Source organism: Podarcis pityusensis, assembly GCF_964106645.2.
Source record: "Podarcis pityusensis genome assembly, chromosome: 3".
NCBI lineage: Eukaryota > Metazoa > Chordata > Lepidosauria > Squamata > Lacertidae > Podarcis > Podarcis pityusensis.
In genome coordinates this window covers 15,515,485-15,532,328 of record NC_138026.1, presented here as the reverse complement: position 1 = coordinate 15,532,328, position 16,844 = coordinate 15,515,485, and the positions used below count along the sequence as shown (strand labels likewise).

The 16,844-nt window shown below is 41.1% G+C and overlaps 1 protein-coding gene across 4 annotated transcripts in view; it reads right to left on the bottom strand.

Annotated features, from left to right (window-relative positions):
- MACROD2 (mono-ADP ribosylhydrolase 2) overlaps nucleotides 1-16,844 on the bottom strand; it is a 978,088-nt gene that overhangs the window by 213,138 nt on the left and 748,106 nt on the right. The gene's annotated exons all lie outside the window — the stretch shown is intronic.

Here is a 16,844-nt window from a genome sequence, read left to right as displayed (position 1 = left end):
GGCATTAGGCACACCTGAAACCCGCTTTTGTTTCCCTTTCCCTTTCCCAGTTAATATTAAAATACTTTTCCCCCTGTGTTGTAAAAAGAAAAAAAAAAGGTCCTCTTGTTTAATGGCAGAGAAGTCTATAAAGTAAGGAAGTGTTTGTTAGCACTCAAACACTTGAAACGTGTTAAGTGGTTGGAAAGTGGTGCAACTTGAGCTCTGGGTGAAAGTGTGTGAAGATAGTGAGTGTCTGACAAATGGAATTTAGACATACAAGTTTAACAAGGGTACACTAATGCAGTTCAATGTCAAAACAGAAAGGAGATATGTCACTCCAATAAAGGCAGGCTTTATTTTAAAGCACACTTCAGATCGTCTCTTGTTCAAAAAAGTGTATATTTGATTGCTCATTAGTGGAATTACTTTCTTTCCAAGTTTATATATATATATATGCATGTTACCTCATTCCCCCATATTATTTAAAAGAGCCATGTGTGTGCCACTTTACTATTTATATATTTCAGCCTTCCCAAACCCAACACAGTTGTTGTTTTTTGTTTATAACTTCCATCAGCCCCAACCAGCAAGACTGATGAGATTTGTAGTCCAAATTATCTGGAGGATTCCAGTACTATGCATGCATATTGTGTTTAACAAAAGAAAATGGAACCAAGACCCCCTGCCCCAGGCAGCTTACTTTTAAAGCAAACTGTACACATATGTCGGACTCCACTGCTGAAGTTGAAAAGGTAAAGCCACTATTAAGATTCCAATCATATTAAAATGATAAAGGCTTGACATTTACTGAAATGTAAAGAGAATCCCTTCCCTGTAAAGAGAATGTCAAGTCATGCATTTCAGTGCACCTTACAGCATACGTCTAATATTTCCCCTCTGAAGTCTGTGGACTCTGAATAGGTTGGCACATAACACAAGATAATACCAAACCACACAGACACACAGAGTGAGTTTCAGTTCATAGAGTTGCATTTATGATGCATAATCTTTGCATCCTTTGGCTCCCCCTCTGACCATAACTAGATTTGGTCCCTTTTTTTGCCTGCTTGGTTCTACAGAATGGGACGCAAGTGACGCTGTGGTCTAAACCACTGAGCCTCTTGGGCTTGCCAATCAGAAGGTCGGCAGTTCAAATCCCCGTGACGGGGTGAGCTCCCATTGCTCTCTCCCAGCTCCTGCCAACCTAGCAGTTCGAAAGCACACCACTGCAAGTAGATAAATAGGTACCACTGCAGCAGGTACCACTGTGCGCTCTGGTTTCCGTCACAGTGTCCTGTTGCGCCAGAAGTGGTTTAGTCATGTTGGCTACATGACCCAGAAAGCTGTCTGTGGACAAACACCAGTTCCCCTGGCCTGAAAGCTAGATGAGTGCCGCAACCCCATAGTTGCCTTTGACTGGACTTAACCATCCAGGGGTCCTTTACGTACCTTTACCTTACTTTTCTACAAAATGCCACAAAATGTGATGGTGGTGTATTAATGATTTGTATCTCACCCTTCCTTCAAGTAACAAGGAGAGGGTACAGCTTTCTGTTTTTACAATAACCCTGTGAAATACATTTAAGTAACTCAAAGACTGGCTGCTCTTGCTTGTACTGTAATGCTAAACCGATGTCTAGTGCTATGTTGACAAGTTGGAGTGAAGTGTCAGGCTTGCCCACTCCCTTGGAAGAATCTTGCTACCCGTGTGAGTTGAAACTAGATCTCATAAATTTATACTTTATGCTAGGCACCCTGAGTAAGATGGCACTGAATTGTTACCGGGCCTTCATTCTGGTCATAGTAGCCTTTGATTTTATTTTGATTTTTTAAAAAAGACATTCAACTCATGTCTTTTGTTCTTGAATTGTGTTGGTCTTATCTGAGATGCTTTCTGCTTTGGGATCAAAATAGTACAGGTGTCATATCCACTGGGTTCCACAACTTGTATTAGTCACATTCCACCAGTTCCTACTGGGCTCTGGAGTCAACAATATCTGCAGCACAGAAGTTCTTTCCCTGCTTACTACAATAACACACTAATTGCGCAGAGTAAGGACAAACCACACATGCAGTTCTGGGGCATGTGCAGAATTCTAGCTCAGCTGAGTTTATTGGTAACAAAGCATTATTAATGGCTACAAATTGTACACCCTCCCAGTCATCCTGTTTTAACTGGAAATAGCCCAGCTTTCTACTTACAGTTCCAGGTATGTCATTTTCTCTAGGAAATTCTGTTTCGCTCCCACCTTTGTCTAACCAGAGCTGCTCAGTAAGGAATCTAGAACATTGGCACCACTTCCCTGAGAGCAGTTTCTGAGTCAATACCAAACAAAACTACCGTATGCTAGGAATATGGACTCTGAATGGTGCGAGGTTTGTGAGGTTGGTTGACTATGTTCTTTGCAGTATATGGAAGACAGAGGGCCTCTCCTTCTATGAAATGTGATCTCACTGTTGCCAGTAGGTGAGATCTTCTTGGGGTTTAATGGCACAGCAAGACCAAAGAAACTGCCCTTGCTTGAGGCATTTAATAAACTGGATTTGGTTGAGTGGGCTGCAGAACAAGGCAAGGATAAAGACCAGAGGCTTCCTTTTATCTTTGCACAGGCAGACTTAACTTTCTAAAACCTATTTAATTGAATGGGAGGGTAAGCTGTAAAGGGCCAGATTCTGGGAATGGTCAAAGACCCTATGGCTTTGACCAAAAGCAATAATTATGATCCTTGAAGATCTTAGCAGTTTGTATCAGAAAAAAGGAAAGGAAATTTTGTTTGGTGCTCAAAGGCTGTGGCTAGGCTTTCTTTTCATTGAAAAGTACTCAAATGGTGTTCCTTTAAGTTAATGGCTGTCACTCTCTTCCACCACCTGACAAATGTTTCCCTCTGTACGTAGAAGACAAAAGTTTGGAGCTTTATGTGGCAAAAGCTGTTGCATTCACATTTAAAAGTACACCTACAATATCAAAGAGGTAACAAAATAACTGTAAGAAGGGACAGGATTCCAGTTTCCTCTTCCCCCACATCCCTGCCCCTAGTTTCTCTGCCTTTTAAGATGAAGGTAACCAAGTAGTAAGTAAACTTTTAATGGTGGTTCTTAATGCACTTTCAGCTTTTCTGAGAGACAATAAAGCATTTCTTCACTATTCTTCTTCTTCTTACTTATTTCTTTTGATCTGGGCAAACAGAGCCTATGAACTCATACTTCATGCTTTCTAGTTAGTTTGCTCAGCAACCAAACAACATGGCCATTTTTTTTACCATCTCAAACACTCTAATGATCAACTCTTGTTTCTTACATAAAAAGCATTTAGAAAGTGCTTTCAAATGTTCAAAGTGTTTCACATACATCATTTTGTTGAAACCCAAACTACAAAGTTGTCAGTTAGTTCGCTACCATGACCCCCTACATTGCAGATATGGACTGATTCAGCCCCTAGTCTAAAAATGTCCTTGAATACACTCTTTTACTTGGCCCCTGATAAATGAACAGCTCACATTTGCTCCTATGAAGAAAAGTATATACCACCATGGGGAGCAATGAGGCTGGGGAAAATCTTCCCACCTGTTTTGACATTTGTATCCACCAAGGTAGATTCAGGAGTCCTTGCAGTACTTGGGCCTCTCCATAAGCACTGTGTGTGTGTGTGTGTGCATGCGCATTATGTCAATCCATTGTCATAACAAACATTTCGCTGTTATATAATAAAAGGTTCATGGGTTATATAATAAACACAATGCGAAGGAAAAGCTAGATCTACAGCTAACACATCTACAACTTACATAGTTCAAGCATGCTCCTGTATTTACTGCCAAGGTTTTTCAGTGTAAGAGAAACTTCATTTCTAGTTTGTCTTACAGTTTTGATCCACAGCCGTTTGCATATGCTGCCGAAGACTTATTCCTTATCTTGCCCCTGGGAGTTGCTGTTGAATTACTGACCTACTGTTGAGGTGTTTTTGCCAGAGGGGAAGGCTTAGCAGTCTATGGATCACGATTTAAATATCTAGGATATCTTAAGCTGAGGCCCCAGAAGACTCTCTCCTGCTTTCTATCCAAGAAAAATTTATTGAATATCCATTCCATACAGATTTTTGCAGTCTGTTTTTTAAAGGAGCTTCCCAATATTGAGAAATTTAAAATGGTGCAACAGAAAAAAGGGCAGGAATACTGATATTATTCTAACACAGACTGTTCAGTTCTAGCACAGATCAGTAAACACAAAGGTTTTAAGTATCTACTGTTCTAAACACTAATAATTATACATTATAGTTCTGCCAGTTAATATTAATCATCAATAGTGTAGAAAATAACACTGCTTTCTGGGTAATTAGTGCATATCTATTAAAATAAATTAAGTCTCTTTTAGAAATATACTTGTTCGCTCCATATTAATTCAGTTACCGCATATATTTCACTTCATTATATCTGGCAAATTGTTAACTCTGCTATGTCGACAAAATCAATAATTATATAGCTTTATAATAATTGCTGTCAATAACTCATGTTCTTCCCACTTAAACCCAGTACATCAAAGCTTCACTAGCACAGAAACAATTGCATTCCGAGCAATATGCCTTCAAGCGGAAATTCACCAAGTACAAATTTGATGTCACACAAGGTTATGAAGGATGAGGTCATTTCAAAACATAGTAACTCTAAAACATTTGCCCATGAGATGACAAAAATAATAGAGAAAAATGTTGAGAGCATTTTCCAGAGCCTGAATCAGAATGGGATCACCCCTAGACAGCATGCCTTCGCTGATAAATCATCTTTGTGAAGAGTAGATTCCCCTATTCACTGCACATCAACACTTCCCCTTTCCCAAGACCCCACAGTGCATACATACATCAACCCACTGTCCCAGGGCCCCATACTTTCAATACAGCTGCATTAGAGGGCTAAGTAAATACTATTTTAATCCATTCGGGCAGTTTTCTATGTGCTGTGGGGGCAGGTCGTTCCGTTTTGCTGCCTGAGGTGAAATGGGAAGGTGCCCCCTGTGGCGATCACACAGGGTCCCCGGACGTTTCACCATCTACTGATCCCTGTGCCACCACTTTATTTCTCACTGCCACCACCCAGGCCCTACCTGGTACAATACTGAGTCCAGTCAGGGTTAAGTTGGAACATAAACTTCTGTTCATTTATTGCAGTTTAACAAGCGTATGGTTTCATAAATGGTCTTAGTCAATCACAATCATGGGATGCCTACCCAGACCTATAACTTCCGCTACCTGCTCTCACTCACCACCTCTCAGATATTTACTTGTCTTCCTAGCTCCTAACTGTTCCTGACTCAGCTTATCCCGCTATACTAACTCAACCTACCCACAGACTCTATCCCAATTCATTCCCACTCCAACCAACCACCCAACTCCCAACAAACTCCTCCTCTTCGCCCCTCCCAGAGCTGGTTTTATAGTCCCTCTGACTCCACTCCCCGGGTTCTGATTGGGTAACCTATTTAACTATTTCACCTCCAGCATTCTCATATGTTAACGCCCCCCCCCCCCCGAAGCTTACTGAAGTTGCACCGTCGTGGTGGCTTCTTGCAAGATATCACAAGATCTTGCAGAATTCTCACAAGCTCTCATGAGAGTTCTGTGAGATCTTGCCAGAAGCCACCTCTGCTTCAGTCTAGACACATCTGGATTACAAGCCGGACCTTAATTTCTCAGATATGGGGAGTAGTCATTGCTTCTTTATTCCAGAATCTTAAGTGTGTAACCCGATGCCTTTAGCATCTGGGAATAATACAGTCAGTCTTCGGTCTCCATCTTGGAACTGAGCTACTACAAGCTGACCACATGGCGATGACATCTAGCTTAATTTTTGCACTTTTTGGTGTGTGTTTTAATTCCTCTGCCCCCTCCGCACTGTGTTGTGATGAAAAGCTCTGGAGAACTCAAACTTTGCCACAGTTTTGTCACAATTTGGTTGGACCTAACCAAAGTATTGCCCAAATGCGGGTTTTGGAGTACAAATCAGATGCTATTCGTAAAAGTATGATAAACAATGAGGCAAGTTTGATCCAGTTCTGGGTCTGGGTTTGACTTTTTAAGCAATGAATATAAAGCATCGATTTAAAATCCGGTTACACAAGCTACTATAACAAATGTGCTTTTTAAAAACCTTTCTATCAACTCAGTCCAACGCCTTAAACGAAGAGAAACAATATGGACTTTAATAGTTTCCAAACAACGCTTTGGTGAGTCACCAGGGATGAGATAGCCACTGAGAAGTCAATTTCTCAGTATACACTAGCTTTCTTTAACATGATATATGGGCAGTGCTGTTAGGAGCACGCTGTCATTGGATTTTCAGAGTGTACGAAGGGATATAGCTCTTAGCAGAACACTGAAGCTCTTAGATATGCTGAGTTGCTGAATATAAATTAATTAACTACCAGCAAATTCAGTTTTGCGATGTTATGGGGCCCTTTGCCCCACCAGCTTGATAATTTAAAAACAAAAACACAACATTAATGCCGGGAAATGTTTCTTGGGCGGTCATAAGGAGCCTATAAAGAACATCTGAATACAAAATGCAGCAGCGAGACCAGGCAGCTCCTGTTCCTCTCCTCTGTGTTCAGCATACTGCAGTCTGAAGTTATGCAGCACTCTGAGAACACTCTCTTGGTTAATAGCTTTGGTTTCGGCAAAGAAAAGGTACTTCTGCCTGAGCCAAGTTTCACAATAAGTCCAACTACTGCTGAACCCAAGGAAAGTGTTCTATATTACAGCAACTGATCCATGAGATAATGGCATTTCAGGTTCTAAGAGCAGTCTCAACACTCTTGAGCTTGGGAAAAGCTAAAGGTTTAAAATACAATGGAGAAGGAATAGAGCATAATCATATTAAGGGGGCGGGAAGATATGAGTGAAGCACAGTCACCTTTGCAGAACACTGTATTATCTTCTGACACTTAACCTCACCGTCATATACCAGAAGAAGCATTTTTCCCTATGCACATTTTTGCTCATAGATATTTAATCTCCTATTCTATCTTCCTTCCATCAGTTTAGAGAAGAAGAAGAAATTACTCACAAAAGGTTAGAGTGACTGTGGAGGAAAGTTGGGTTTTTTATATCACAAAAGGCACCATCCCTTGACCTACATTCTCATGAAGCTGTGGTAGCCAGGAATAAGAGAGATTAAACACCTTCCCAGTAAGAGGTGTGGAATAATGCAGACTAGACTAGACTAGGTATATCAAAAAACAAAAAGAAGTGAAAACACCAACATATTATGTACATTTGCAATCAGAATCATTCAACTCCCATTGCAAATCAGGTTTATTATCAAAATTTACAGACTTTCAGCTGTTTGAAATGAGAAAACCAAACAAAAGCAATTGAAATAGCTCAGCACAACGGATACTTCAAGTGGTTGGAAGAATTTCAATTGCAACTGTTATATCATACACATTTCAGATGTTCTAGAGCAGGGATGGGGATCCTGCGGCCTGTCATATGTTCTGGACTACAGTTCCCATCCACCCCAGTATGGCCAATGATCAGGAAAGGTGGGAGCTGTTAGTCCATCAACATCTGGAGGGTTGTAGATTCACTGTCTCTATTAAAAAATGAGGCAGGTCTCCTCTGTCCTGTATGTAACTTGGAAGTGGGGGCTCCTATGCATATTCCAACTTGTGGAGGGCAAGTGGGAATACTAGCAGACTTCTGCTGCTACTTTCCTGTGCAAGTTACACACAAAAGGAGCATAAACGCAGACTCCAGTTGCAGGAAGACAAAGCTGGAATGTGTAAAGCAGCTCTCGGCCTTTACGTTATCCTTTCCTGTGCATTTAGTGTACTCGTTTCACCCCCAACTGTAAACTACACCAGTGGCGGACTTTGGGCTCTCAAATTTTAGCTGCCCTGTGCGACGCTAGAATTTGGCACCCCTTACACCTATCATGCTTCATTCTACCGCACTGTTGTACTGATTTCAATGTCCAACGTGCTTGCACCAATCGCACTACCCTAAAACTGCCTGACTACACGTTAAGAAATAAGAATAGCCACTGAAACAAATAGTAATAGCACAATTACTGGTAACTTTATCCCAATTTGCGTTAGATCTGAAATTTTCTTTACATACGTCATTGTTTTCAATTGTTTCAATTGTTGATGTGTTTCCTGTGAAATTGCGTTAGAAATATTTTAGGAGAAGCAATCCATATGTGGAATTAATTAAGTAACAAAAGATTTTATATCTACTGCTTTTTTGTATTTTTACTGTTGCTACAATAATTGCTTTTGTTTCTGATGTTTTTGATCTGCTTTATATTTGCTTTATGGTTCTATTTGGTAGGCTATCTTAAAAATCCAGATTAATAAAATTATGTTTAAAAAAGTAACAAAAGTAGTAAATTGAATATATAGGAATGACAATTAAACTGAAGGAATTGCATACAATGTACAGTATTTGTATGCAATGCGTCATATACTAGTTCTATTTCTTTCTTTTTTAAAAAAAAACCCCACAACCTGATTGGTGACCTGCACTTCTTTTCCACATGCCTAGAAGCAGAAAAGCCCACAAAACGCCAGATCAGCGTTATACCAACAGGAGATACCCAATACATGTACTCTTATCAAAGAATTTGGCAGCAGTATCACATCATATTGCTTACATTACATTGCTTACACTGTTTATTTTGGGTCATTGGTCCCTCATTTTAAAAGAAGCACAACATTTATTTTTGACAAGATAATCATTATTTAGTAAAATGGTAAGTGTTCACTTCCAAGCAGCTCTAGCAGAAATAAACTGGTGTCTCAGAAAAAGTGTCAGCAGCAGCAGTGAAATGATGATAAAGTAGGGCTGCCATAAATTCACTTCACTTCATACCCAATGGAATGGATAGTTATTTTACTCACAGAGGTTCAATAATTTTTAATATTGTGGCGTACTATCATTCTCTATTTAAAATGATTCTGGTAAAACTGAAAAATTATATCACTCAAGTGGCAGGTCTCAATCATAAAAAAGGGTAATTCAGAATTCACAGAAGTAATGAACAAAGAGAATGAATACTTATTATTTATGTGCCAAATCCCTAGATGTATAAAGACAAGAACTTGAAAGATAGACTAGAAGGAATCCAGAGCACAGAATAACACCAGTTATTACACATACTAGCCAAATAAAAGACTAATAGAGAATGAGTTTGCCAAATTAATAAAGGCAGAGTAGTAGACTGCAGAATTGCTAATGATATCCACATTTACATGCTGAATTATTTGTGACCCAATGTCATAGGGTCATTTGAGAGTTCACTCTACTAGGGCTGAGATGAAATGTCTAAAGGAGAAAAGATAGACTTGGGAGTTGAAAAAAAAAATGGCTCCCAACATACCCTTTCTTTAGATTCACCCTCCCACCCACCTCCACTATGATCGTGGGTCTCCCATTTCTGCTCTTCCTCAGATCCAAAGTTTGGGGGATCACATAGTGGTGTGATGTTATCTTGCATGCTTATATAGCCAGATTAGCTATGCAGTACTTTCAAGATCCCTCTTTTCCTGGCCCTTTAGTTGTGGGCAAGGAAACCACTAAAGCATTATAAAAAATCCGCTAAGCAATATGGAGAAGCATTTCCATTCTGCGTATGCCAGAAGAGCGCATCAACCTAGGTAAGACAGATGTGCCTAGGCAACACAGAGATGCAGCCTCCTTCTCTTATATAATGGACAAATATTTTTTACCACTTCACGAGCTCCCTTGAAGCATTGCCAAAAGGAGGTCAGCTTTCAAAGCTCTTCACCTGGGCTGCAGTCAGGTGGGCCATTTTGGCTGAGTTCTTCTTTCAGTTCAACTATACACTGTCAATTCCCTTTTCTATGCAGATACATCAGAGGCATACATATAATTCACTTCAGAGGGATATTCTTCCTACAGTTTTTCTTTTTTAAATGAAAAAGCTGTGTAAGTTGCTCCTTGCTGCAAACTTTGATACCCTGGATGGACAAAGTAAACAATGCATCTCTTGCCTTGAACCATATGTGAGCAAAGCCAGTCTTCTGGAAGAAGTATGGCAAAAGAAAGCAACAGTGATATCCAAAAGGAGAAATGACCTCCTTATACAGAGTTTTACTCATTAAAGGCCATTAGACCATTAACTGACATGAAAATGGGCATTTCTAATTTTCTAGAATAAGCTTCAGAATATAAAAGGGAAATATTGTTGCAGAATCAGCCCATAAGCAATGATTCAAATAACCACTTGGGGCCTTTGGTCAATCCAGTATCTCCTTTGTATGTTTGTCATCTTGTACATAATGTGTCCATCTAATACTGAGATACCAGAATTAAATTAGTTCACATGTTCAGAATATAATTTTGTGTTTCAATTTTCAATACCACCTCCATTTTAAGTGGGGTGGGGAACGAAAATATAAAACACGGTACAATTTAATCTGATCCAGAGACCTTTGTGTCAAAATCTTCAGCTTACTCCTTTTCAATAAAGGAAGATATCTAATGAAAAGCTTCAGTTTGCTTTTCACACACAGGAAGACCTTGTTTTGTTTCGTTCACTGTTAGCAGGGAACAGGGATGCTTCATGAGCCAATTTATTTTGCAGTACAGCAGATCTGAAATCTAACTCTTCTTGGCAGTCTACAATGTCCAGCTTCCTTCACTGTTCAGGTGGCAGACTGATTCTGTGTTTGTCTGCAGTCCTTCTTCTCATGGTAACTCTTATATTAATGAGGACTTGCTTTACAACTGCACCAGAACAATCTTCAAGATCACACTACATCATAGATTAATTAGCATCAGGAGGGCGAAGCTTTCTAGCTAATCCAAGCCTTGAGCAGTTACTGCCCTGCAACTATGGTTAGCGTCAAAACCCATAACCTGTGCATAAAAAAACCAAGTTCACAAATATTTAAATGGAGAGGAATTGTGTCTGCCAGCCAAACTACCAACACATGTTGATTCCACATGCATGAACAGAATTTTCCCTGGTTCTTGTTTTCCCTCTATGTACATCCTACAGAATCGTTATTTTTACTGTCTTACCATGTCATAACAATAACAGGTGCAACCATTATGTAACATCTGTAATTTCTGATTACATATTTCTTTATTGAAGCAGAATATGGTTCCAGCAACTCTAGCAACGATAAAATGTCAATACACATCTGATTGGAGTCAACAGACCAACAGTATCTCAGCTCTTGACTGGTAAAGGTCTATTTTGTTGGAACTTGCATTCTTACAACCCCATTATCCAAGGAACAAATACCAAAGAGATCAATGAAAACCACTGTTTACTCAAATAGGATCTTAAAGTTCATGATTATAGAAAACGCAATGATTGCTTTTTCCACAGGGTAAAGGAGCTCCTTTAAGTCAAGAGTTGAACAGACCTAGCAATTTTTCCAAATTAAAATGTCACCCTCATCTGATGTGTGCAAATTAAAGACACATGGGGGCAAACAGGAGCTATGTCTATGCACTGGGAGCTGATTAGTTGTCTCTTCTGCTTTGACTGAAAGCTATGCCATGCCAGCAATGCATCTTATTGGCCAGAGTGCCAGCTGTGACATACATGACAACACTGCAGCGTTGCTGGGATTGTTGTGTTAATATCACAGCCAGCCAAGCCCAGTTTAGGAGAGTGATATTGGCAATTCTGACATATCCAAGCAGGGAAGCCGGTGAGCCATTTAATACCCTATACATCCACCTACATGTTTTTTAAGTCAAATATTAATATACTAAATCAATTTTCCAAATGTTCCACATCTATTGATAGCTAAATTGCAATGCTGCTGCCAAAAAGCCTTGAAAAGTTCAAACAGCAAAGAGTTTATTTTTAAAAAACTGCATCGGCCCTGACTAAATATATGCAAGAAGTTTGTGTATTTCAAAATTGCTCATGAATTTTCACGTAATTCACTATTTCGTGCCGTCATCAAAGTTCGCACATAGTGAGTGAGATTCCGTGAGAATTTGCAGGACTGCAATCCCTTGTATATGAAATTTACACAAAATGCTTAAAAAAAAACTTTTTTCAGAATAATGAATCCTGCTATGTTAGCTTTACTTTGGGCACTGGATACTTCCAGCACAGAAATTGTTTGCATTTGACTGCTTTAAATCAAAGCAATAGAGCATGTTGGGAAATGCCAGCTATTTGCCTAATGTCATTGATTAATATTCATAGAGTAGATCATAGGGTGTGTGGGTGTCTGTGTGTCCCCTCAAGATTTTCCCTTCCCTTTAAAGAGAAACCACGCTTTTGGTGGCTGCCAAAGCTCAAAGAGGGTTCTTCAAGAACTCAAACGATGATGGGAAAGATTTTTTTTTTTACTGAAATATTAAAACCATAATTACTAGATTCCTCCCCCTTATGGGAGGGCAGTGGGGAGCGAGAGGAAGCAACTCCAGCAAGGTGGCTTTAAAAATGGCTCCTGCAGATTCACGGTACAGGAATTTCCGTAGCAACGGATAGTCAGTATAAGAATCCTTCTGCAGACTCTGAATTCCAGGAGACAAGAAACAGGGGTGAGCTGTTGCATCCACCAGGGGTGAGCTGTTGCATCCACCAGTCTTGGGCACTTCTCGAAGGTATTGGTTACATGGCCAGAATTCATATTACAAAACACAGAAGGACGGTTCCATGAGTAATGATGAAATTTTACAGATGAAAGAGAAAGGGTTATGAAGGGGGATGGGCTCAATAATTGGTGAAAAGTGAAGGAAGCAAAATGACATGTTGAATGACTTCACTAGTCTGGACATCCTTTCTTAGCAGCTTTTAAAATTCAGTACATCACACTCCAATGCATGCTAGCATTGCTTTTACAGCCTTGGCTAGAGAGCATAAGTTATGAAAACAGGTAGCTAGCTACCTTTCTGTTTATAAAAATGATGCTTATAATAAGCTCTTTTCTGCTGGAGACGTTTTCAAAGGAAAAAGAAAAAGAGGGGAGCCCTTTTGCACTTCCGTAGCACTTACAGCTTATACCTGTATTCCATCATTTCCCATCAGTGGTTTGAAAAATGCCCTTCCCACCTAATGGCATTGCTCATGCTACTCACCCTCCCCTTTTTGTTTTATTTGCAAAAAGTGTGAATGAACGTTATCTCTAACGTGTCTGTACCTCACATACTGACAACAAAAAACAGTTTGAAGCAACCTTCAACCAGCACAAGTTTTAAAAGCAATGTTTGCTCTGATAACCCATGCTGGATCCAAGCCAGCTTCTGTACTGAAGTAGGAATGTCATTCATTATAGGCAGAGACTAGCAATCTTACTGTGAAGCTCTTAAAGGTACAAAACAATGCAGGATCTATAAATGTTGCCATAGGGGGCAAAGGTCTGCCCTGCCGCCCACCTCTTTGGCAGGTTTGTGTCACCCCCCCCCCCCTTGTCACCACCAACATCAAGAGAAAGACCTTGCAATCTTCCCTTTGTGTCCTATGTAGGCTTCCTTCCCTCAGTACCACCAGTGCTGGAGGGATGGAGGACAAAAAGGGGAGAAGGGGGGCATGTGCAATGGTCACCCTTCCTCCACCTTAGACCCCCTCTGCAGATTTAGCCTCTTTTAACCCTTTCTGAGGAGCCCATATGCTCCTCAGACAAGCTGTAGGTTCCTGGGGACAAGGAAAAAGCAATGGAAGTATATAACTGTATAATTTACGTTATGTATAGAGGGTCGCTTAACATGAAATGGGGTGCCTCCCTCCTGAACCCCACCAGACAAGAAAGGTATATTGGCAAAACCTATTGGTGTTTCGCAACTTTCTGACTAGTTGCAGGACCTTAGCCAGTCCTAGCAGAGTAAACGCAGAGCTCATGAAAGCAACTGGCAACTTGGCTGCAGACAGGATAGACGAAGCAGGAACCAGGAACTTGTAGTTAGCTGTTTAATATATACAGTGGACTATTTACAGGGACAGAACAGAACACGGATCTATAGCTAGCTCTTTCATACATGACTCACAACTCTCAACCTCCAACTCCTACACTCGAACTTGTACTAACACACATTCCAGTTAGTAGGCCATTAATCATTATTCCCGTGAGAGAGCTTGACCAATCACGGAGCTGTCTCCATGCCTCTGTATCACCAGGCAGACTTACTCCTTCACATTGCCTTGGCTGTCTGCCAAACCCTAATTGACTCTGTGTGAGTAGCTGCACGTATTCAGATTCCCAACAAGGTATACTAATTAAAGGGTCTTTATCCCCCAATTTCTACCCACCTGATCCTTCAATTTTAATGCATCTGTTCCTCCTTGCACCTGCACCTGATTTCTGGGGAAAGATGGGGAGGGCTGAAGCCACTCCAGGGAGGAAATGTCACCTTCAAGGCCTCTCTAGGCATCTCTGACCAAGGCTGATTCTGTCCTGAAACTGGGCCTGAATCCAGACTGAAATGGGTCAAAAGAATCCGTTTCCTCCAGCAGCATCTGCAGCTGAACCACCACTACTCTATCACCTTGCCCCCCCCCCAAATGTGTGCTGTTGACATACTGTAAAGCTCTGAATCTAGAGAGAGTCCCTTCAAAAGCAGTCACAGACCATCATGCAAGATTATTATTCATGCTGGCGGCTGGGGCTGATGGGAATTGAAAGTTGAAAAAGAAAATGTAATTATTTCCTCATTGGAACCTATCTACCTGCTTTTGTTGCCGAAAACTTTAGTTTGCTCCCCAGCTCAAACTGTATGAATGAGCTGGCTTGAAACCTGCCATAAAGATGACATAAAACACTTACGGTGCCTGCTCACAACCTCATTGCCACTGGGCAATAACATTTCATGAATAGCCTCTATTTGAATTGATATTGCCCACAGTAAGACAGTCTGCGGGGAGGGGAGGGGAGCTAAAGGCTGTTTTTCTCTGAGAAATGCATTTTAAACACACCATAAAGCTGCACATAAAATGGCCAGAAATACTTTCACACTGCAAATGAGGTAAGTTGGAGCAGGTGAAAGCAGGGAATGTTTATGCCTTAAGATAGGAATTTGGTTATCCAGTTGCCTAAGGAAGCACACCACGGATTTAACATCACGTATGAGTAAACTACTGCTTTTTATGAAGGATGGATTTGATAATGATAATATTGGGCGTTCTTCTTTTAAAGAAGCCATGCGGTGCTATGGAGGCGGCTACAGCTCAGCAGTTCAATCCTCAGCATCTCCCAGTCGTGTTGAGATTCCTGCATTGCAGGGAATTGGAATAGATGACCTTCAGGGTCCCTTCCAATTCTACAATGCCATGCTTCTATGATTCTATACCTAACCTGCTGTCCTGACAGGTTTCTGGGTCCTGCCCCTCTTGCTCCTTCTCGGGTTTGTGCTAGGACTTGCTAATAATAATTTATTATTTGTACCCTGCCCATCAGGCTGGGTTTCCCCAGCCACTCTGGGCGGCTTCCACAGAAACCAAAAATACACCAAAATATCACACATTAAAAACTTCCCTGAACAGGGCTGCCTTAAGATGTCTTCTGAATGTCAGGTAGTTGTTTATCGCTTTGACATCTGATGGGAGGGCGTTGCACGGGGCGGACGCCACTACCGAGAAGGCCCTCTGCCTGGTTCCCTGTAGCTTTGCTTCTCGCAATGAGGGAACCGCCAGAAGGCCCTCGGCGCTGGACCTCAGTGTCCAGGCAGAACGATGGGGGTGGAGACGCTCCTTCTGGTATACTGGGCCGAGGCCGTTTAGGGCTTTAAAGGTCAACACCAACACTTTGAATTGTGCTCAGAAACGTACTGGGAGCCAATGTAGGTCTTTCAAGACCGGTGTTATGTGGTCTCAGCGGCTGCCCCCAGTCACCAGTCTAGCTGCCGCATTCTGGATTAGTTGTAGTTTCTGGGTCACCTTCAAAGGTAGCCCCACGTAGAGTGCATTGCAGTAGTCCAAGCGGGAGATAACTAGAGCATGCACCACTCTGGTGAGACAGTCCGCGGGCAGGTAGGGTCTCAGCCTCCGTACCAGGTGGAGTTGGTAGACAGCTGCCCTGGATACAGAATTGACCTGCACCTCCATGGACAGCTGTGAGTCCAAAATGACTCCCAGGCTGCACACCTAGTCCTTGCTGCATGAACAACAGCTTCCTTCCACCACTATCTCAGTTCTCAAACAGGACAGCATTTTATCCCAACTGCAGAATGCTTCTCCTTTTCAACAGGGAGGTTCTGCCAAGCTAAAACTGTAAAAGCCGTGTGTGGTTATGACTATACACATTGCTCATTTTGCTACTAGGCATGTTTGCTGGAAAGCTACAGCCAGTCTTTGATTCCCAACAAAACAAACATAGATGGAATCATCATATATTATAACTTGCACGTAGCTTCGCACTTCATTCCCCACTCTCGCATGACTTATAAGTGAGCTGGCTGAAAGCATGGCAGATCTGGAGTGTCCCCTAGAATTTTTAGGTCACGATTCATAACTGATGAAACCAGAACATGCAATTTAAATTGATTTGTTTTCCAGACCTTGGCAGCCTCTCTGGTGTATACACTTTGTCCCAATCTGACTGTCTTAACTCAGATGACTAATATAGGTAATGACACCAAATGCAATGTAGTCCTCACTGGAATATAACTTCTAGGACCGAATGCATTGTTCCCAATTGCCTCGCACAGTTTCTCTGATATTCATGCCTAATTAGCTCAAAATTAAATCTCTCTGTAATTTAATTTGTAGAAAGCAGAAACAAAAGCATTAGGAAAGTAGTGCTTTCTGATAAATAACTGCTTACAAAAGCAAATGCACCCTCGAAGCCTGGACGTGTAATTAAACAGCTAATTAGCAGGTCTTTTAAAATGCACTTTAAAAACTGCAAAATACAGTTGCCTGTGGCAGTAATATTCACTGAGTGGC